Below are 20,620 nucleotides of genomic sequence, written 5' to 3' on the forward strand. Positions count from 1 at the left end.
ATAAGATACTATTCCATTAAAGACTTTACAATAACCAGATTTGTGATCTCAATGATTTTTTAAATATCCCCTGCCACTGGAGAATTTTAACATGTTAATGTAGGCAAACTATTTTCCCAACTAAGTTACTAAGTTTCCCAACTTAGGTTCCTATTTTTTTCTACATTTTGGACTTATTATCTGGGATTGGTTGTCTGGTGTAATGATAGAAATCCCACTAGTTTTCCCAATGGAAATGTGGGATCCCAGAATATCCATGAATTTCCCAGAATTGTGGTCAGAGATGAATTAAACTGACAGAGCTTTAAGCCAGAGCTTGAAAGACCAAATCCAAGAATGAAAAAAGTTTGGAAATAAATCAAGAAGATGACATAGACCTAGAAAGTAAGACTGGAGGTAAAAGTATCTAAAGCTAGGTGAATTAAAGATTATATAGAAGCCTTTTTTCAAGTCAAGGCAATTAGTCAGAATTCAGTAGTTGGAGATCAGATTTAGAAAAAAAGCACCTTGGAACTGAAAGGAGGCAGGTGAAGGAAAAAAAAAAAAGCCCTGAACTAGGTTTGATTGAATCCTTGCTTCTAGTAATGACTTTGACAAATGTGATATATGATCTTAAGTAAATAATTTCTTTTCCCTGTGCCTCAATGTCCTCCTCTATAAAATGGTGTGGATGGACTAGGTAATCTGTAAGGTCCTTTCCAACCTTGAAATTCCATGATCAACAAAGCAAAACTTGCCTCATAGAGGGGAAATCTTTTCTACTTGATTACTCTAGTAAGGACCAATAAATTACTTCCCATGGTAGGGTAAGCCTAGAACAGGGCTACATACCCTGGAATTCATGTACTTGATTTTTTTTCATAATAGTATTTCAATATAATAAAATTGGTTTCATTTTTAATTCAGTGAAAATTATTTTAGGTATTCACTAACATTATTCTGAGAAGGAGTCCATAGGCTTCACCAGACTACAAATGGGTCCCATAGCATACAAAATAGTAAGAACTGCACAGTGGTGAGCAGAATCTCTTCCTAGCCGATCATTACTTTTAGTAGCTAACAATAGAAGCTTAGAAGTAGAGGGTAGCTTAAAGGCTCAGGTGTAATGGAAAGAATATTGTACTTAGATGTGGAAGACCATTGATCTAATCTCTGTTTGGCCCCCTACTAGCTAGGTGATGTTGGGCAAATTAATTAAAGTTTCTGAACCTCAGTTTTTTCATCCACAAATGAGGACTTCTCTGCATCTGGGTTATCAAATATCATTGGAGAATGTCATGCAACTGACTTGATTCCATTCACTTTGAGTCTATAATGTATCACCTTAGCTGAATCATCACTTCACTAGGGCTTAGACATTTTTTTATGCTACTCTTTTTCATTCATTGTTTCATTTCCCACAGCAACCCTCCAAATCATTTATTTTCTTCTTAAGAGCCCAACTCCTATTTCACTTAAAAGAATCAGTCCTATCTCCTAGGAGCTCCCCAAGAGCCCTTAAAACAACCACACTAAGCCTATATTTTCATTGATGTAGGAAAAATACTTCTATCATCTGTGTGCCTTAGAAAATAACCTTTTAGCTTCTGCTTAAACCGGACATCATCACAAATTTTGCTTTTACTTAATTAAAATGGACTTTAATACATTTTTACTGCTATCTTCAGAGACAAAGTGAAAAGAGTTCCACTAGATAATGGTCCAATTAGGTGGATTCAGTGCTAGTTGAATGAATAAATACAATGAATAGTCATCAATAGGTCTGTATCATATTGAAGAGAAAGCTCCCATGGAATGCTTCAAGAAACTATCCTCACATAGATGATATGATTGCCAAATTTGTAGATAGCATGTTAGTGAGTAGTCTGTGAAGCACGTTACCTTAATAATACAGAATCCAAAAAGATGTTTATCATTTATAACTTTGAGTCTAATTTTAAAATGTGAAATTTTGTACAGATAAATGTAAAAGTCTTACACTTGAATTCAAAAATCAAATTTAGAAGTCCTAAGGAAGATAAATGAAGCAGGGCTGTATAACACTTTGTGCAGGAAAGAGCTCGGGCTCTTAGTATACTGATTACAAGATCTATACAAATCAGCAGTGTGATAGAATAGACAAATGAGCAAAAAAAGTCTTTAGGTACATTAAGATAAACATAGTTCCTTCATTCCTAGAATGAAGGAAGAGATAGCCCTCTTTTATTCTGACTTGGGTAAACAGCATCTGGAACATTGCATTCAGCTGTTAGCATGCATTTTAGGAAGGGCATTCAAAAAGTAGAAAGACATCCAGAAGACATTGACCAGGATAGTGAAAGGCCTTGAGAGTATGCCATGTGAGGATCCATCAAAGAAACTGGAGATGTTCACTAGAGGTCAGCAAATTATGGTCCCTAGGCCAAATACAGCCCATAGCCTGTTTTGTATTGCCTCCCAAGCAATAATGGTTTTTATACTTAAGCATTCTTAGTCTGTAGGACCATACAAAAACAAAGGGCAGCTCACTTTAGGTCCATTGGCTAAAGTTTGCTGACCTTTGCTACAGCGGACACGTGAGAACTATCTTCAAAGATTTGAAGGATTATCACGTAGAGTTAAGTTGTTTTGCTTGGTCCCAGAGAGTAGTAGTAGGAGCAATGGATTGAATTTGCAAAGAGACAGATTTAAACTTTCTAACAAATTTACCTGTTCCCCAAATGGCGTATAATCAGTTCCTCTTTATTGGAAATCCTCAAAAGAAACTTGGGTGGCCTACTGTTTTAGGTTATTGTGGGGGTGGTTCATTGTCAGGTCCACATTGGACTAGAAGGCTTCTAAGGTTCCTTTCAGCCTGGAGATTTTTTTTTTTTTTTATGCTGTTAGCATTGATGTCTCTGAGTCAATATAGCCCACTTGGCTTGCTGATTATTAAAAGCTATGGGTGTGATGTACTCTGACCTGCCTGCTCCTTGCCTTACTTGTGTCTTTGTGGCCTGATTTCTTATCCCTCCATGAAAGTCCCCTTTTCTGAACACCAGCTCATTTCCCAGCTCTCTGCCCTGTGTGGTCTCTTCTGTTTAGAATTATTAGTCATTCAGGACTTTCTCTAAGCCTCTGTAATACAGTCCCTGCAATCATTCAGATACCATGTGGAAGAATGGGAATTTGATTGGGGTGATACACCAGAAATGTCAGTGATTTCTCCATCTTACCTGAAAGAAATAGGAGCAAATGGAAGATAAAATTAGTGCTAATCAGAGCAGGGGTTGATCTTTCAGTGCATTTTATAAACTTGCTCTGTTTTTGAAGTCTCCCTCCAACTTTTTTTTTTTTTAACCTGATTTAGTAACACGTAAGTAGAGAAATAAAATATGTGTGAGCTGGGTATTCCCTTTGTTTTCTAAGTTAACATGTGGAATTCTTACTAGCCCTTCTTTCTTGCATGCACTGCAGATCTCTAAGTTATGCACAGGCAAATAAAGTCCCCAACACTTCTTGTCACTTTGAGAAATGATTATTATAAAAAGCTGTATTTGGAGGAGGAGGATGGGGAGGCAAAATCATGACATTAAGAGTCTGGAATCATTCTACAGGATACTAAACAATATCATAGGATTATAGATTTACTGGAAGAGGCTGTAAACCCCACCTGTTCCAACCTTCCCATTTCCTAGATGAAAAAACTAAGGCCTGCAGTAATTAATTGACTAAGGTGTTAGTATATCTGTCTAAAATGGGATTTGAATTCAGCTTATTCTACAGCCAATGCTCTATCCATCATACCATGCTCCTCACACCACAATGCTTTACATTGCCAAATGAAATAATTGATGTAAAATTACATAATATTAGTATAATTGTTATTCAATTCAAAACAAATTTTATAGTGCATACTATTTGCAAGACCATAAACTAGGTTCTGAAAATACAAAGGTGAAAAACAACATAATTTCTGTCCTCAAAGGGTTACATTTGATAAAAGTGATATGACATTGGGAAAAGGGTCAGCTTTAGAGGGAAACATCGAGGGATAAATAAGGGATTTGGTCATTTTGTGGTATTGGTAGGAAATTTAGGTCTATTAGGTAATTAGATAGGTATCATATTGCGTTTGGACTGGTCCCATATGTTGGGAAGCCATGTCCAGGAGAAAAATGAAGAAGGGGGTAAAGGAAAACAAAAAGGGGAGGAAAGGGGAAAGCTGGGGACAAGGAGAATGAGAAGGAAATGGAGGTAGAAAAACAGAGAGGAAAGGAGAAAAAGGGAATGAAGGGGAAAGAGGGAGGAGGGAAAAAGAGAAAGAGAGAGAGAGAGAACAGGAATGTAATCATGAATTTGAAAGTAGAGTCACAGAAGACAAGGGAGAAGAGGCTATTGAGAGGGAAGGAACAATTAGCAATATAAATGAGGCCTGAGGAAGTAACTTGGAATGCGAATTAAGAGATCACTAGTGACTTTGGAGAAGTTAGTTACAGTAGAATGATAGGCATATATACATCAAACTGCAAAAAGTTGAGGAGAATATGGGTAATGAAGAATCAGAGGCAGGGAGTATAGACTATATATTTTAGAAGTTTCACAATGAAAGGTAGTTGGGCTAAGGGGATATTGATAACTTTTTGTTTTGTTTTGTTTTTAGGTGAGAACAAACACGTACTGAAATGAGAATGGTCATGAAGCTGATTTATAAGGCCTCATTTCCACTTAAAAGATGAATCAGATTCATAGAATCTGAGTTGAAAAAAATCTTAAAGATCATTTTAGTTGATTCCATTTATGAATAGGAATCCCCTGTTCCCTTCAGGACAAGAATATGTGAGCATGTTTGTAAACTGAACAGAATGAGGGGAAACAGAGACGAAGAGATGGACAATAGGCATATGAGAAATGGAGTGATTGATGGAACACATTTCTGGAGGAACAAGTGTTGAGAGTTGGGATGCAGTTGAAAAAGTTGGGCTTAGCTTTTCTCAGTAATTGCAGGAAATGAGAAGAAAACAAAGATATTGAGAAGTTTAGAGCTGTAGAGGGTGATTTTTAAACGAGTTTGTATTGAATAACCATACAATAGCATTTCAATAAAATGCAAGGAGAAGTCATCTGCTGACAGAAAGTAAAAGGGTCAAGGCAGAAAAGGATGCCTCCAGGACTAATCAATTGGAGATGAATACATTTATTGTCCTATAGTAGTGATCAAATAGCAATTTCTCACCCTTAGAATTAGAAAACTGATAGAGTTCTCAACAGTCATGATATCCAAAACATTCATTTTGCAGACAAGTGACAGAGGTGCAGGGAGGTGAAGAGATTTGTCCAATGTGATGGAACTACTTAATTTCAGGAGGCAGTGTTTAAGATTCCAGCCCTTCTGTACAGTAGTCTAATACTCTTTCCCCTCAAGTCTAGAAGAGGACCAAGAGGAGCTGAACACCAGAAAATACTGTTTCAAAGCAATTGGCTTGAGTTTGTTGCATCAGGTATGTGGTGTTTCATGGTGTATGTATAGCTTTACATATAGACAAAAAAGGGGGTTTTTAGAATATCTAGACTAGAGGAGTGTTCTATGTTTGTTACTGATCATTTCATTGATTCTATATTTGACAAGAGTATTTCCTGACAGACGGAATCCTTCAGGCCATTTTTTTTTCATCATAGAATGGAACAAATAAATTTTTTATTTGTGCTTGGGCAGGTAAGATACCTGTGCATGATAAGAACAGCCTCTTGTGGCCTTAACTTTGGGATGCCCAAGTTGTGAGAAATGGGTGGTATAAGAATATTATAGAGCTGATGGTACATATTTCCCTGGAAGATGAGAGATCTTTGAGGCTATGTTGCTCTTTCCCCAGTGTTAATCAAATATTGTTTTTTTTTTTTTTTTTCCCGGTGACTCCTTTACTCCATTGTCAGAGTGAGTTGGAAGACACAAAAGTCCACTTGTAAGATTGGCAAGGGATGGTGGGGAAAGGGAAACTTCAGCATAACTAATGACACCACAGACAATGGGGTCCTTTCAGTGCCTCTCAGGGGTGTTCCCACATGTAAGGATTTTGCTCCTAGTTTATGTTCCTCCAATCCTCTTTTCCATTGAGTACTGGAAACAACACACATGCTGCATTTTCCAAATGTTTAAAATCTCAGTTTAAGGGAAGGCCTCTAGCTCTTTGCTACTTGCCTACCTCTCACTAATTTAAGCTCTGTAGTCTGGCATGTTTATCATATTTTCCCCAGATTTCACCAATCATCCATATGCGTAGATATATGTAGTCTATATATATGTATTCAGAAAATTCATGTTATATATGCATAAGTATATATATGACTCTCTGCATATATTTAGACATGACTAAGTCAATAACTATCTATAACTTGGTCTTGGCTAAATTCCAATTTATATAAGGATATTCTAATTCCCTTAATTGGTTTTCCAGTTTCCTTTACACAGATCATTCCTTGACTTTTAGCTTCAGAAATTATAGGCAGCTAGGTGCTATATCAGATAGAGTTTCAAACTTGGAGTCAGGAAGACATGAGTTCAAATTCTGACTTGGGCAACTATGGAATTCTGACCAAGTCACTAAACCTCTCTTAACCTCAGTACCTCATCTTTAAAAGTTTATGACTATAGTACCTACCTCCAAGGTTTGTTGGAGAATCAAATGAGATGATGTATATACAGTTTATCATTGTCCCCAAACTGCTGAACCCAAAAGAGTACTTGAGAAAGTTAAAGAGAAAACAGTGCCTCCTAGATTAGCATTTGTATATTTTGGCCAACCCCCAGGATAATGTAGGGGGCCATCTCCAGTCGTCCTGATCTATATCTTTCCACTGTACCCAGACATCTCTGGAGGAGAGAGTGAGGCTGGTGGCTTTGCACAACCCTCTCTCACTTATATCCAATTCATTTGCTAGTCATGGCATCATGCTCCTGATGCCATGGTCCTCTTGGAGAAGGAAGGACAAACAACAGCAACAGGAAAATGTAAATGTGTCTTTACAAATAGTCCATCACCTCGATGCACCTAGCCTCCCAGAATTTAGGAGGATCCTCTTTGCCAAAGTCCACATCACTAGGAAGCATAAAGTGCTTTTCTTTAATTTCTTCTCCTTTGAGGCATAAGTAGGAATCTTCCACAGGGACAGTGGAACAGTAAGGATGGGGGAAATATCTTAAGCATTACAGCTCTAACATCCCTGGTCCTTTTCTTTTTTCTCTTTTCCCTCACATCTGTACCAATTTCTCTGCTTCCATACTTATGAGGACTACTGAAGAACTGAAATACAGTATGTTTGTGTGTGTGTGTGTGTGTGTGTGTGTGTGTGTGTGTGTGAGTGTGTGAGAGAGAGATTCTTGGACTCAATGCCTAGAATTTGCCTGAAATTTCCCTCCTCTCCCTATTGGGCAAAACTAGACTTGAATGGTATCCCTAATTCTCTTGGACAGGGGATGGGCAGATTAGCTCAGAACCATACCCTGGGGCAACACACAGTATATTCCTTGCATCCTGCCCCAATCTAAAGGAACGGGAATTACTGCCAGCTTTATTGCTTTGTGCCATATGGCAGAATGCAAAGAGCAATGGACTTGGAGAGGAATACCTGTTTTCTAGCCCTTGCCCTAACCCCCTGGTAACCATGTGATTCTGGGCAAATCATGTAACTCCACAGACCTAGTTTCCTTTTCTGTAAACTTAGACTTCTTGCTCTACTGACATCATCATAGGGCCTTTGTAAGGAAAGCACTTTATACATTGTAAAATGCTATAAAAAGTAGTTATTCTTTACTGCTATGAATTTTTTAAAAGCATAGCAAAACATTGTGCCAGTTAGCTGAAAGAGTGAGTACACAGAACTGAATAAGGCAAGAGGTCATATTTCATAGCCATTTTCCATTTGTTCTCTGGTTACTTTGGGCACTGGTGTGGTTATCCAACCATTCGGCCCACCATTCATTCACTCATTCATTCATCTGTTCAGCCATTCATTCATTTATTTAATAAATATTTATTAAGGAGCTGTGATTCTAGAGATTTAAAGACAAAAGTGAAAGTCACTGATGACAGGATAGTACCTGCAGACCCTGTTTCCAAACCCTTACATCCAGCTCATAGGACTGGGTGCCCAGAGTACGGCTAATGCAGATTTAAGATACTCTGTGTCTGAACCCCTAAAACTGTAATTCATAAGCCGTCATTGATGTACTTATGCTTCTTGGGCAGCTAGGTCAATAGAGTGCTTGATCTGAAGTCAAAAAAACTTATCTTGAGTTCAAATTTGACCTCATACATTTACTAGTTGTGTGACCCTGGGCAAATCACTTAGGCCTGTTTACCTCAGTTTTCTCATCTACAAAATGAGCTGGAGAAGGAAATGGTAAACTTCTCCAGTATCATTGCCAAGAAAACCCTAAGTGGGGTTATGAAGAGTTGGATGCAACTGAAATGACTGAACATTTTTCTTCATCACCTATGGGATCCAATTAGTTCAAGACAAAGGGATGTATTGGTATTATAAGAAATATGGATGAAAGCAACATATATTCATTTAAGTAAATACAAAATATGTGAAAAAAATTACAAATAAAGTTCAGAGGAACACTGACAACTAGAAGGGTCAGAAAAGATTTCATGTAGAGCATGTGACATGAGTTGAACTTTGATGGGAGTTTAGGATTGTAACAGGCCAAGCCGAAGGGGATGCTGCATAGACAAAGGTAGTGGTGGGAAATGGAATGTCATTTGGGAAGAAATATAAAATTGACTAGTCTGGCTAGAATATAGAATATATGAAGGGAGTAAAGTATAACTGGAAAAGTAAGTTGGAGCTAGATTGTGAAAGGATCTAAATGCCAAATAGAGAGTTTTGTATTTTATACTAGCAGCAAGGAGCCCTGGGATCTTTTTTGAGCAGGATAGTGACATAGTCACACCTGTGCTTTAGGATTACCATTATTAGGAATAGCATATATAAGATTTGGGATGGATAAATGTAATATCTCTCATGCTGGAGAAAAAAAAATAAACTCAAGATACATGATGAGAGAGTCACTGTTTTTTTTTTTTTTTTGAAGGATAGTGCTAGGTCTATGAGTGAATATATTTCCCTACTCCCATTGGCTATAAGAACACCAATTCCAGTACATGAGATTCATTACTCTGTTAATTTAAAATAAGTTCTTGACCAGACTCTTTCTCATTTTAAGGTTCATATCACACTAGATGTCAAGGTTTGACTGATCTGTTTTTTAAAAATTTTAATCAAGTACTACCTCGGAAGTCGACAGATGGAGGGAAAGCCATTTGAAAGCAGCTTAGTAGCAGTGTGCTCAGGACACGATATGAAGCACAGATGTTTATCTGGAATGGCCGCAAAGTAAGAAAATGAAAACTTGGAGGAAAGCGATTGAGTTCCAAAACCTCTTCAGTGCCATATTGTAAACAGGCAGGGCAGCCTCAAAGGGGCTGTAGGAATGCCTGTTTTCTCTTACACTCTTGCCAAGAATACAAGATGCCTAGCAGCTCTTGTGCTCAATCCTAAAGCACCAAGTCTATGATGTCCACGTTCTAGACTGTTCTGGGCAATGTCGCCAACTAGTATCACATTTATGAGATATTCTTTTTTCCCTGGCATCTCTTTTGAGTCATACATTAAACACCATATCATATTTTATTATGTCCCTCATGCATCATAAAATGACAGTTCAATCTGACTCCCCCTCCCACTCCCACTCCCTTTCTTAAATTTATTGTTTCAAAACTTTTAACTGTCCCAGGTGCTTTGTGGAACCATCGTCCTTCAGAGAACTACCTTCTCCTGTACTTTTTTTTTTAATCAGGAAGTTAATGTTTTATATCCCAACTCCTCTGGAGGCTTTTCTTCACTCTCTGAATAAGTCAGGATAAATTCATAAGTTTTAATGGCACTAGATGACATTTAAGTGGTGGGAGATTTATTGTCCTTTCACTATGTGGAAACAATTTTTTTTCCATGGGGCACAAGGTGAAAGAAGCAAATAGTAGAGCTTGGGGTCATTGATAAAAGTCTGGCTCAGTTTGTTTATAGCTCAATGGATATAAATTAACACTGCCAATCCATTCAATACACATATGTTGGTTCTGGTCCTGGGCAATGATTTTCATTATTACTCTATTCCTCTATACACCACATATATTCTGTGTGAACACTGAGAATCCTCTTGGTGATCCAGGTACTGTTATAGTTCCACTCTTAATCTTGGAATATAAGCCTGGTCTACCTCCTTTTGCCATCCTAAGCTGTCCAAATACCAATAAACATTTATAAAGAGCTTGAAGGTTTGTAAAGTGCTTTATATATTATCCCATTTGAGCCTTCCAACAACCCTACTACTATTTGATCTATTTGATAGCTGAGGAAACTGAGGCTGAGAAAGATGAAATGACTTGTATAGGGTCAAACAGTTAGTGAGTATCTGAGATGAGATCTGAAGTGAGGTCTCTCTGATTCTAAGGCCAGTGCTCAATCACTAAGATTCCTCATCAGTCATCTCAGGTTACTGCCTATTTCTATCATGCAGTATATGCTCAAGCAAAATCAAATATATTATCTATAGAAACACCCAAGAATCCATTGGTGACTTTTTTATACCTACCCCCCCCCCGAATATTTTTACATATCCAGGCTGTATTTACTAGTTACCTGCCATTCAGGGGCCAACTCAAATTTCAGCCTTCTCCATGCCAACTCCAAGCCTAATCTTTTCCTCTTAATTCCGATAGCACTTTCTGTGTACCTTTCTTATGACATTTCTCTCATATTTTCTTTTAAAAGTCTTTTGTATGTATGTATGCCAGCCACTCTTTTTTGAAGGTGGATGTGGACCTGTAGTTCCAAGAGTGTGAGGATTTCCTATGTACTACTTTGGTGATGTGGTGAAGTCTATAGATTACCTCTCAGAATAACATTTTTAAATGCATAAAATATGATGGATTAAAAAGGAAACCAATTATATTGATATACACTTAATAATTTTTTTTTCAAAAGTCCCTTTTCCTAGAGGGTTGCCTGAGACACTGAGATTTTGGGTGACTTGCCCATGTTTGAGTTAGTATGTGACAGAGAAAGGACTTCATCCCAGCTCTTACTGACACTAAAGCTTTCCCTCTATTCCCTGTACCATGCTGTCTCTATCCAACAGCTCTGCAAGTTCCTAGACAGTGACACGGAATCATATATTACCCCATCTTGTACCCCCTCTCCCCAGCCTGGCCCAGTCCAGCCCCAAGCCTTTTGAATGTGTATTTAATATATATTTATTGAACAATTCATTCGTTCTCCCAGCTGCTACTGCTTTCTCATCCCAAATTACCTTGTATTTATGTTAGGTACATTTTGTACATATGTATATATATATATACATGTCTTCTTTCTCAATGTATGTAAAATTCTTGAGGGCAGAGATTATCTCATTTCTGTCTTTGCTTCCCCATCACCTACCACAGTACAAGAGCCATAGTATGCTCTTTATTTCTGGAGAAGAGTGTGACACCCACCGTGGAAAAAAACGCTGGTTTGGGGCTTTAAAAGACCTAGATTGAAATCCTACCTTTGTTAGTTACTCTGTGTACAACCTTGAGCAAATCACTTAACCAGCTGGGTCTCAGTTTCCTCTTCTGTAAAATGATCAGATTAGACCAGTTAATCTTTGAGCCACCTTCCAGCTTTAAATCTAGTATGTTAATAAATCCTGGTTTATTGATTGTCTACCTTATCTGTGTGGAAAACTCCATCTCCATAATCTCGATCACAGCAGCGGAAAGTAAAAAAAAAAAACTAATCAACCAAGTGTGGCTGTTTTGTTCTTTGTTATACTAACAGACTATTTTAGAGTATCTCAAGCCAATATGGTTTATTGAGCAGGTAAGGGCAGAACTGGAAGCAGTTGGGGAGAACAGAGTGTCATGGCTACATTTATGAATTGGTGGTGGTGGTGGTGGGTGTGTGTGTGTGTGTGTGTGTGTGTGAGTGAGTGTGTGTGTGTGTGTATGTGTGTGTGTGTGTGTAAGGGTTGAGGGGAGAGATGGAAGTTATGGGAATGGATGAGTATGAACACTCCTCTCTTGATGTAGGGCCTGTTGTCTCTTAGGGTCCCTTATTCTGTTTCTCCTCATGCAGAAAAAAAGGGGAAAGTTGAAATGATTATTTGGGAAAACAGGGATGTGAGGCCTGACTGACCTAAATAAACTGTCTCCAGCATGGAGTAAACGCACTGGATAATTGCTCATGTCTCCGCTTCATGGAGCATGGCTAGGGGCATCCTCAAAACTCTGCCTTGTCACTGACCCAGAAGTGAATCCACAAGTTAAGTCTCCTTCCCAGGTGTGTCACAGTTGGGTCAATACCCAGACTTCTCACAGAGAGACAAAGGACTGAAAGGCATCAAAATAACTTTTCCCTAATGAACCAGGAACACTCACTGTGGGCAATGGTGGCCATTTGTTTGCAGAACAATGATGCATGAAATGGTTTAGGGACTAGATTCAGGCAAACCAGGGAAGGAGTTTTTCTATGTGATTGGCTTAACAGGATGGAGCAGATTACCAAAGATGCCTTCTACACGGAAATCTTCACAATGTCAGAACAAATTTGGTCTGCAAAAGTTAAAAACAAAACAAAACAACAAAAAAAAAACAGGACAAAAAAAAAAAACTAGCACAGGGATTCAATGCATCTGGAAAGAGTCCAAGTTGATCTAGTTTGATGAAATGCAAAAAGGATTCCCTTCCTTTATACCTCTCTTCCTCCTCTTCTCTCACCCTCTTTCTCTTGCCTCCCCTTTCTGTCTCTGTCTCCCATTTCCCGGCCCCTTCCTCACTTCTTCCCCCTTTATTCTTGTTTTCCCTTTATCTGATAGCAATTTTATTTTGCTACATAAAGTAAGGTGACTAAAATACCTTTATGGCTTTGAGTTCAAGCACCTATTTTTGTCTAGGCAAGATTTCTTTTGTCTCTGTAGCTTCTAATTCAGAAGTTTCGCCTTGAGACTGATGGGTATAATTCAGGCCAGTTCTGCACTGCTCAGACCCTAGCAGGGAGCCTGGGGCTGTTTCCTCAGGTGGTCAAAGGGAAATGGATGCATATTTCACTTGCCTTTCACAATCATTTGCTTAAGCCTGGTCAACACAACATAAAGAGATAGCAAAGCCTACAGAGCCCTATTTGTACATCCTGCAGGTAGACAAACTCTTGGTCTGCATGGCATTCTTTGCTAAGATAGCTCTCTTATGAACTGATATAGATTGACATAAACAGAACCAGAAGAATAATATTAGCATTGACCAAAGTAATATGAATGGAAAGGGCAAGAAAGGAGGCCAAACTTTGAGTTAATAAAACACACACTTTTTTTTTCTTCATTACATGGGAGAGCTCAGTTCCAGGGATGGAAAGAAGGGTATGTCCAGAAATGTCTGTGGTACAAAAACAAACAAAAATGTAAAAATCCTTAATTTAAAGTAATAAAATGGCTTTCTCTACTTCTTCCTATTTCACATCACTTCACCTTCACCCCAACCTATTTTGCAATCTGAAATCATGAAGTCCTATTGGTTTCCATCACACAAAAAAGAGATGGAAATAAAGCAAAGGAGGAATTTTTTAGATCAGTCAGTTTTAGAAACAGCCTGAACATTTTTCACCTTCTGATTTAGAATGGAGTTCTCTTGTGGCATTTGAGACTCTATCGGCTTTCCTTTTTCTTTATGTTGTCCTCCTTTGTAGAGAAAATATCTAAATGTTACCCTCCATGGAGGGTTACACCCATACCAGGATTAACAAAAAAAAAATCAACTTTTAAAAAATGAGATCTTTATATTCTGAAAAATTTGCATTCCCTGATTTCACCCATTAAGGGTGAGGTGGTGATCTTTCCTGTTATGGTACTTGCTGATTATTAGAAAAAGAGGATGGGTCCAGTACAAAAATTCAAGGGACTATTTGGTGAGTGAAATAAAGCAAACTAGATAATCAGTAAAATTCCTTTCAAAGGCAAAATGAGTCTGTGAAAGTAAGACCATAGTAATAGTGCTTGGAGCCTATTAACTTGGCCTCTTAAAAAAAAAGACATTTACGGCTTACTAGCCACGTAACCTTGAGCAAGTCCCTTTCTGACTCTTCTAGAGTTTCCTCATCTAGAAAATGGAGATAATAATTCCTTGCCTACTTAACTTACCCCCCTCCAAGGTTGTGGCAAGGATCAAATGAGGTCATATATATGAAAGCCCTTAGAATACTATAAAATTTTGAAAGAAATGTGAGGTGATATTAATAATAGTGACAAACAGAGCTAGACCATCCAAAGCAGGTGCATGTTGGTGACACTGGTCCCAGAACTAAGTGCATGGGTTTCCCCAACCTAGTAATTCCAATGTCACAGGCAGCAAAGGCTGATTTTTGCCTCTTTGCAAATGTGATGCAGATGTTGCCTTCTGCTTACTGATTGGCATCTCCATTTCCACTTTGAGTGCAGGTGGTGGGATAGTTGGCAAAGTTGTCATCAGAGCTCCCCCCACCCCCAAGCAGTCCTTGTTTCATTATCAAACACTTTCCCTGGTTTAGGCTGGGCCTCCTTGAGATCTCCTCCTGCAAACATAGCACTTCATGGTGCATGCTTGGCCATTAATATTCTCTTTCCCATTTGCAAGCTTGTCACAAAAAAAAAATGAATTTATTTTGAATCCTGTTCCATTTGCGCAAATGCCTTTGTCACCGAAGGGTGAAGATATAGGCAGAATTTAAATGTGTAATATTGCAAATGTTTTTTTTTTCTTTGAACCCTTTTATTAATGCAGTTCACAGTGCAATTAACATAAATAACATTGTTTTTAGTCCACTGGCTCACAAAAGCATTAAGATGCAAGCGAACCAAGGGGAAAAAGATTCTCAATATGGTGAGAACAGAAGTCTGTAACTGGGCAAAAAATGTGGTTCAGCTGTTTATTTTCTTTAATAAAGAGGAAAGAAGAGAAATGGTGCAAAATATTTCTTCTCCCTCTACCCTCACCATGGTGGCTGTCTTTTCATTTGAAAACTACCCTGAGAGCCATCTGTGACAGTTTGGGTTTGGCTGAAGTCTCATTGAATCAAGTGACCAGTCCACGTAGAAAGGCCAAAGACAAGACTGCCAGCAATCTGAGATATTACATTTAAGTGTGAAACTTGCAAAGATAATTTTTTTCTCCCACAAGTTAATGTCTCTCCTAAGCCCCCTCAAGATTCAAATTTGATAGGCAGAAGAGCATCTTCCCATTGACCTCTTAGACCATCATGAATATTTGATAGCAGGCCAATGAGGTCAGTAGTCATAACATCCAAAATGGCTCTCCAAGGTGGCCAGTGCTGAGTCACTTATTGGACAGGATTATTTCTAAAGGACAAAGATGGGGGAGTAAGGTATGAGAATGGGGTGTTTTTTTTCCTAAAGATTGTTACAAATTCTCTAAATGAACTAATTATTTCTGCTGAAGGCATCACCTTCCTCCTAGTCATCCAGGTTCACAACCTTAGAGTGTTCCTTAATTATTACGTCTCCCTCACCTGTCACATTTAATAATTTACCAATTCTAGTTGTTTCATCTTCTACAGCACCTGTCCGTTTATCCCCTTCTCTAAACTCATCTGGCCACCACCCTAAATCAGGCTCTCCTCTTCTCTCTGTTAGATTCTTATAAAAGCAATCTATCCTCTACATAGCTGCCAAAATGATATTCCTAAAGCACACATCTGGGCAGGTTGATGCTTTGCTAAAATACCTTCAGGGGCTCCCTTTTTCCTCTAGGTTGAAATGCAGACTCCTCAGCTTGACTTTTACAGTCCTTGCCAACCTTCCAGCCTACCTTTCCAGATATTTTCCATTACTTCCTTTCATACACTCATATGTTTCAACCAAATTGGTTTACTTATTATTCCATAAATTCCATACTTCATTTCTCACCCCTTTACCTTTGCTCAGGCTATCTCCAATGCTTAGGATAGACTCTCTTTCCTCATGCCCAACTCTTAGAATTCCTACTTTATTTCAAGATTCAGCTCGTAATCTTTAATTGTTAGTGATCTCTCCTTACTCCTAAAATTAGATAACTATATATATGTGTGTACACACACACACTTATATACATATATGTAAATATTTATGTTTGCTTATACTTCCCCTTATACTTATTATACAGCTAAATTCTGATTAGTTCCAAAACTAAAATCACCTGAACTGACCTCATTTTTTATTATGTATAGTTAAAATTATGTAAAATATGGTAATTGGCTCTAGCTTATTAGAAACATGCAGTGCAAATTCAAATAATACAGCATGTTCAGAGGATTCATTATTCCTACTAATTTGGACCTGGTTGTGCTTATCTGTGACCACTTCTCCCTTCCCCTGCCCCCAAGTAGACTATAAATCCTTTGAAGACAGAAACTTTTGATTTGTCTGTATAATCCCAGCACCTAACAGAGTGCTTTGCACAATGTTGTGCTTAATAGATGCATTTTGGATTATACTGAAAATAGCAAATAAGGCATTTTTGAGGTGAGTTATACATGAAAGTAATCTTAAAATCTTTTCTGGCTCCAAATATTATGATTTTTGTAATCTCGATCAATTTGGGTGATAGACTAAGAGCACAAAGAAAGCAAATTGATGGGGCAGCTAGGTGGTGCAGTGGATAGAGCACCAGCCCTGAAGTCAGGAGGACCTGAGTTCAAATCCATCCTCAGACCAAACACTTGACACTTACTAGCTGTGTGACCCTGGGCAAGTCACTTAACACCAATTGCCTAAAAAAAAAAAATGAAAAAGAAAAAAAAAAGAAAGAAAATTGGTTTCAGTGTGTTTTCCACATAGTCTACTCTCCCCAGATTTATGGGAATGATTTTGTGGTTGCTCATGTTGTACATGGGAATGAAGATATGTAAGGAGAGAAATAAAAGTATAACTATCACATCTTTGATAAATGGATTGAAGCAGTTCTGAATAAGTAAGAGGAAGAGCTGGCCCATTAGGATGGCCAAAGACACTAAGTGGTTTCTCAGGTTTTGGTCCAGGGATTTTCTAAGATATTCTGTGGAATGAATATTGATCTTCCATAGCATCTTGCTGCCAAATTGCAGTGCTTCATTAAGCTTGAAATTGAACTAAAAGTTAGTTACCAACATGGTTTCCCATTCTTCACTCTCAGATGTCTTACATGGAAAAAGCTCAAAGGTTTTCCATCTCTAAGGCTCTTTGTAGCCTTACTATTAGCTGTCACTTAAGTAAAGAGGTCCATGCAGACAGGAAAATAAAGGAGTACAAAAAGATGGTTTGACCTTCTGCCTCTGTTCAAAATGATACCATCCCCTCTACCATCTCCACTGGAAACTGGAAACATCCATGGAAAATTCATGGACGTGATCCTCAAAGTTGGCCCACTCTCCTGCAAATCAAGAAGGAACCCAAATGTTGATGGAATTCTCTTCCTCTTGAAGAGCTTCTTTAAAACTGAAACTGGACCCATGAGGATTCAATCTTGGCCAAATTAAGAGAGTTCTCAGTGAGTCCCTTAATAAAAATACTACTACTACTAATATATGATGTGATGTGATGTTATACACGCATAGATATGTACACATATGTACATACATATTTGTGTATATATTGTGAAGCAAGGAATGATTGATAGGGAAGTAGTCTGAGTCAGGAACACCTAGGTTTAAGTGAGACATCTTATGCATACTCCCTATGTGATGCAGCAAAATAACTTAATCTGTCATTCAGCAGACAATTCTCTGAGACTATGAGGTAGAGAGGTATAGCTGATCTTTATTGATAAAGGGAATTTTTGATCAGGAATTTCTTATATCAATAAAGTCATAGGTTTAGTTCCAAAATGTATCAATCTTAGATCCCATTTGCTATAGAAAGATAAACTGTTTTAAAGATACATATATGTATGTATACAGATACATGTATGTGTGCTTTTATACATGTAATAGGTATTGAATTCATCTTCCTGACTCTAATGCTGATCCTCTCTCTACTACATCACGCAGTCTAGTTCTTCCACTGAATTGCCAGAGATGATTTTAAGAATGTTATTTCTCAGATTTGGTTGTGATATTCTAGGACATGTAAAATCACCTTTTCAGTGAATCTGAAACAACAACCAAGTATATCTGGATTTCCATTGTTTCAAGGTGACAATAGATTCAAATTCAAATTTTAAAACAGTATCAGAGTTTAATAACACAATACTCAAAAGGTTGATTTTTTTTCCCAATCTGATAGGGGAAAAAACATTGGATTGGGGTCTGGAGGCTTCAGATCTAGTCTGAGCTTTGCCATTAAATTGTTTCTGAGACAATGGAGACGTCCCTTAACTTCTCCAGGTTATGACTACCTCATCTTTACAGTGAGGATGGCGTTACATAACTTATCTCAAGACATGGGACTATGCCAGAATACCTTTTCTCAAAAAACTGTTTCTGCCTCAATTTCTTCATCTGAAAAAGGGGGGTAATAATTCCTGAGATACTGACTTCATAAGGTCTTTGTAAGGTTAAAATGATGTAATAATATGGAAATCACTTTGTAAGCTTTACAGGACCAAATAATGGTATTTATAATCATTACAATTATATACATATTTGTAAATGACGTCTTGGGGAGTATCCGTCCATCATCGTGAACTGCGTGGAAGAAAAGCCCAAAGAATGCAATGGCGTCAAGATCCCAGTTGATACCAGTAAACCTAATCCAAATGAAGTGGAGTTTGATAATCTATATTTGGATATGAATGGAATCATCCATCCTTGTACACATCCTGAAGACAACCAGCACCAAAAAATGAAGATGAAATGATGGTTGCAATTTTTGAATATATTGATAGACTCTTCAATATAGTAAGACCAAGACGACTTCTTTACATGGCAATAGATGGAGTAGCTCCACGTGCTAAAATGAACTAGCAGCGTTCCAGAAGGTTTAGAGCATCAAAGGAAGGAATGGAAGCAACTATAGAGAAGCAGCGAGTCAGGGAAGAAATACTGTCAAAAGGTGGCTTTCTTCCTCCAGAAGAGATCAAAGAAAGATTTGACAGCAATTGTATTACACCAGGAACTGAGTTCATGGACAATCTTGCTAAATGCCTTCGATATTACATTGTTGATCGTTTAAATAATGACCCTGGGTGGAAAAATTTGACAGTTATTTTATCTGATGCTAGTGCTCCTGGCGAAGGAGAACATAAAATCATGGATTATATTAGAAGACAAAGAGCTCAACCTAACCATGACCCAAACACTCATCATTGCTTATGTGGAGCAGATGCTGATCTCATTATGCTTGGACTTGCCACACATGAGCCAAACTTTACAATTATTAGGGAAGAATTTAAACCCAACAAACCAAAACCATGTGGTCTTTGTAATCAGCTTGGGCATGAAGTCAAGGACTGCCAGGGTTTGCCAAGGGAAAAACAGGGAGAGCATGATCAGTTTGAAGAAAGTCTTCCTGCTTCAGAAGGGGAGTTTATCTACATTTGGCTAAATGTGCTTTGTGAGTATTTAGAAAGAGAATTAACTATGGCTAGTCTGCCATTTACTTTTGATATTGAGAGGAGCATCGATGACTGGGTTTTCATGTGTTTCTTTGTGGGAAATGATTTCCTTCCACATCTGCCATCTTTGGAGATCAGGAAAGGAGCAATTGACCGTTTAGTTAATATATACAAAAATGTGGTGCATAAAACAGGGGGATATGTCTTGGGGAGATAATGCTCAGTCAGGAAAATCTGAGTTCAAGCCAGATACATATTGACTGTATGAGCCTTAGAAGTCATACTAAAATAAAACCAAAAAACCAAAATAAATTAATATACTTATTTATTTATAAAATAAGTCACTTAACTTCTTGATGCTCTTGAAATCTCTCCAAAGCTATCAGTCTTGCAGAGATGCCAAGTACATTGGTAGAGGGAGTTTCCTGACTGAGAGTTTCCTATACCAAAGAAATTACAGGTCCTGTGCAAAAATAAAAGAGAATAATCTTTGTGTTCTCAGCATCTATTACAGTGCCTTCTTCCTTCGAAGGGCTTGATACACATTTGTTACATTAAGTAAATGGCATCATTGGCTAAGATGAGCAGCTTGATTGGTTTCCAGTGCGTTTCCAAGAGGCGGAAGATATTTTCATCAAGGAGGCAAGAAGGAATTGTCTTTTTCCTTTAGCCATCAGCCATCTCATTAATTTTCAGCTCCCTGTACCTGGATTTCTGCAGTTCATGGGTTCAGCAGTTTTCCTTGGTGGTTTGTGAACAACTAATTCTCCAGTTGTTTCTCTGTCTGTGAGCAGATGAGCAAATAAACTGGACAGGTTTTTTGTCAGTTATTGCAAACGTGAGAGTTTCTTCTCCAACAACCCTGGGAAACAAGTCCTCAAGCTAAGGCACTTTATTTCATTTTGTCAAACCTTTACTTTTATGAAGGTTCAAAATCTAGTAAGAGTTCTCATTCTGGTGTCCATGAAATCTCAATCTCTCTCTCTCTCTCTCTCTCTCTCTCTCTCTCTCTTACACACACACATTTCTATATTTAGACAGAACTGGATATATAGATATATATA

General features: G+C 38.0%; 1 pseudogene; it reads left to right on the plus strand.

The window, feature by feature from the left end:
* Positions 1 to 12,246: 12,246 nt before the first annotated feature.
* Positions 12,247 to 19,773, plus strand: LOC114035483 (annotated as a pseudogene).
* The last annotated feature ends 847 nt before the right edge of the window (positions 19,774 to 20,620 follow it).

Source organism: Vombatus ursinus, unplaced genomic scaffold (assembly GCF_900497805.2).
Source record: "Vombatus ursinus unplaced genomic scaffold, bare-nosed wombat genome assembly UNPS02009205.1, whole genome shotgun sequence".
NCBI lineage: Eukaryota > Metazoa > Chordata > Mammalia > Diprotodontia > Vombatidae > Vombatus > Vombatus ursinus.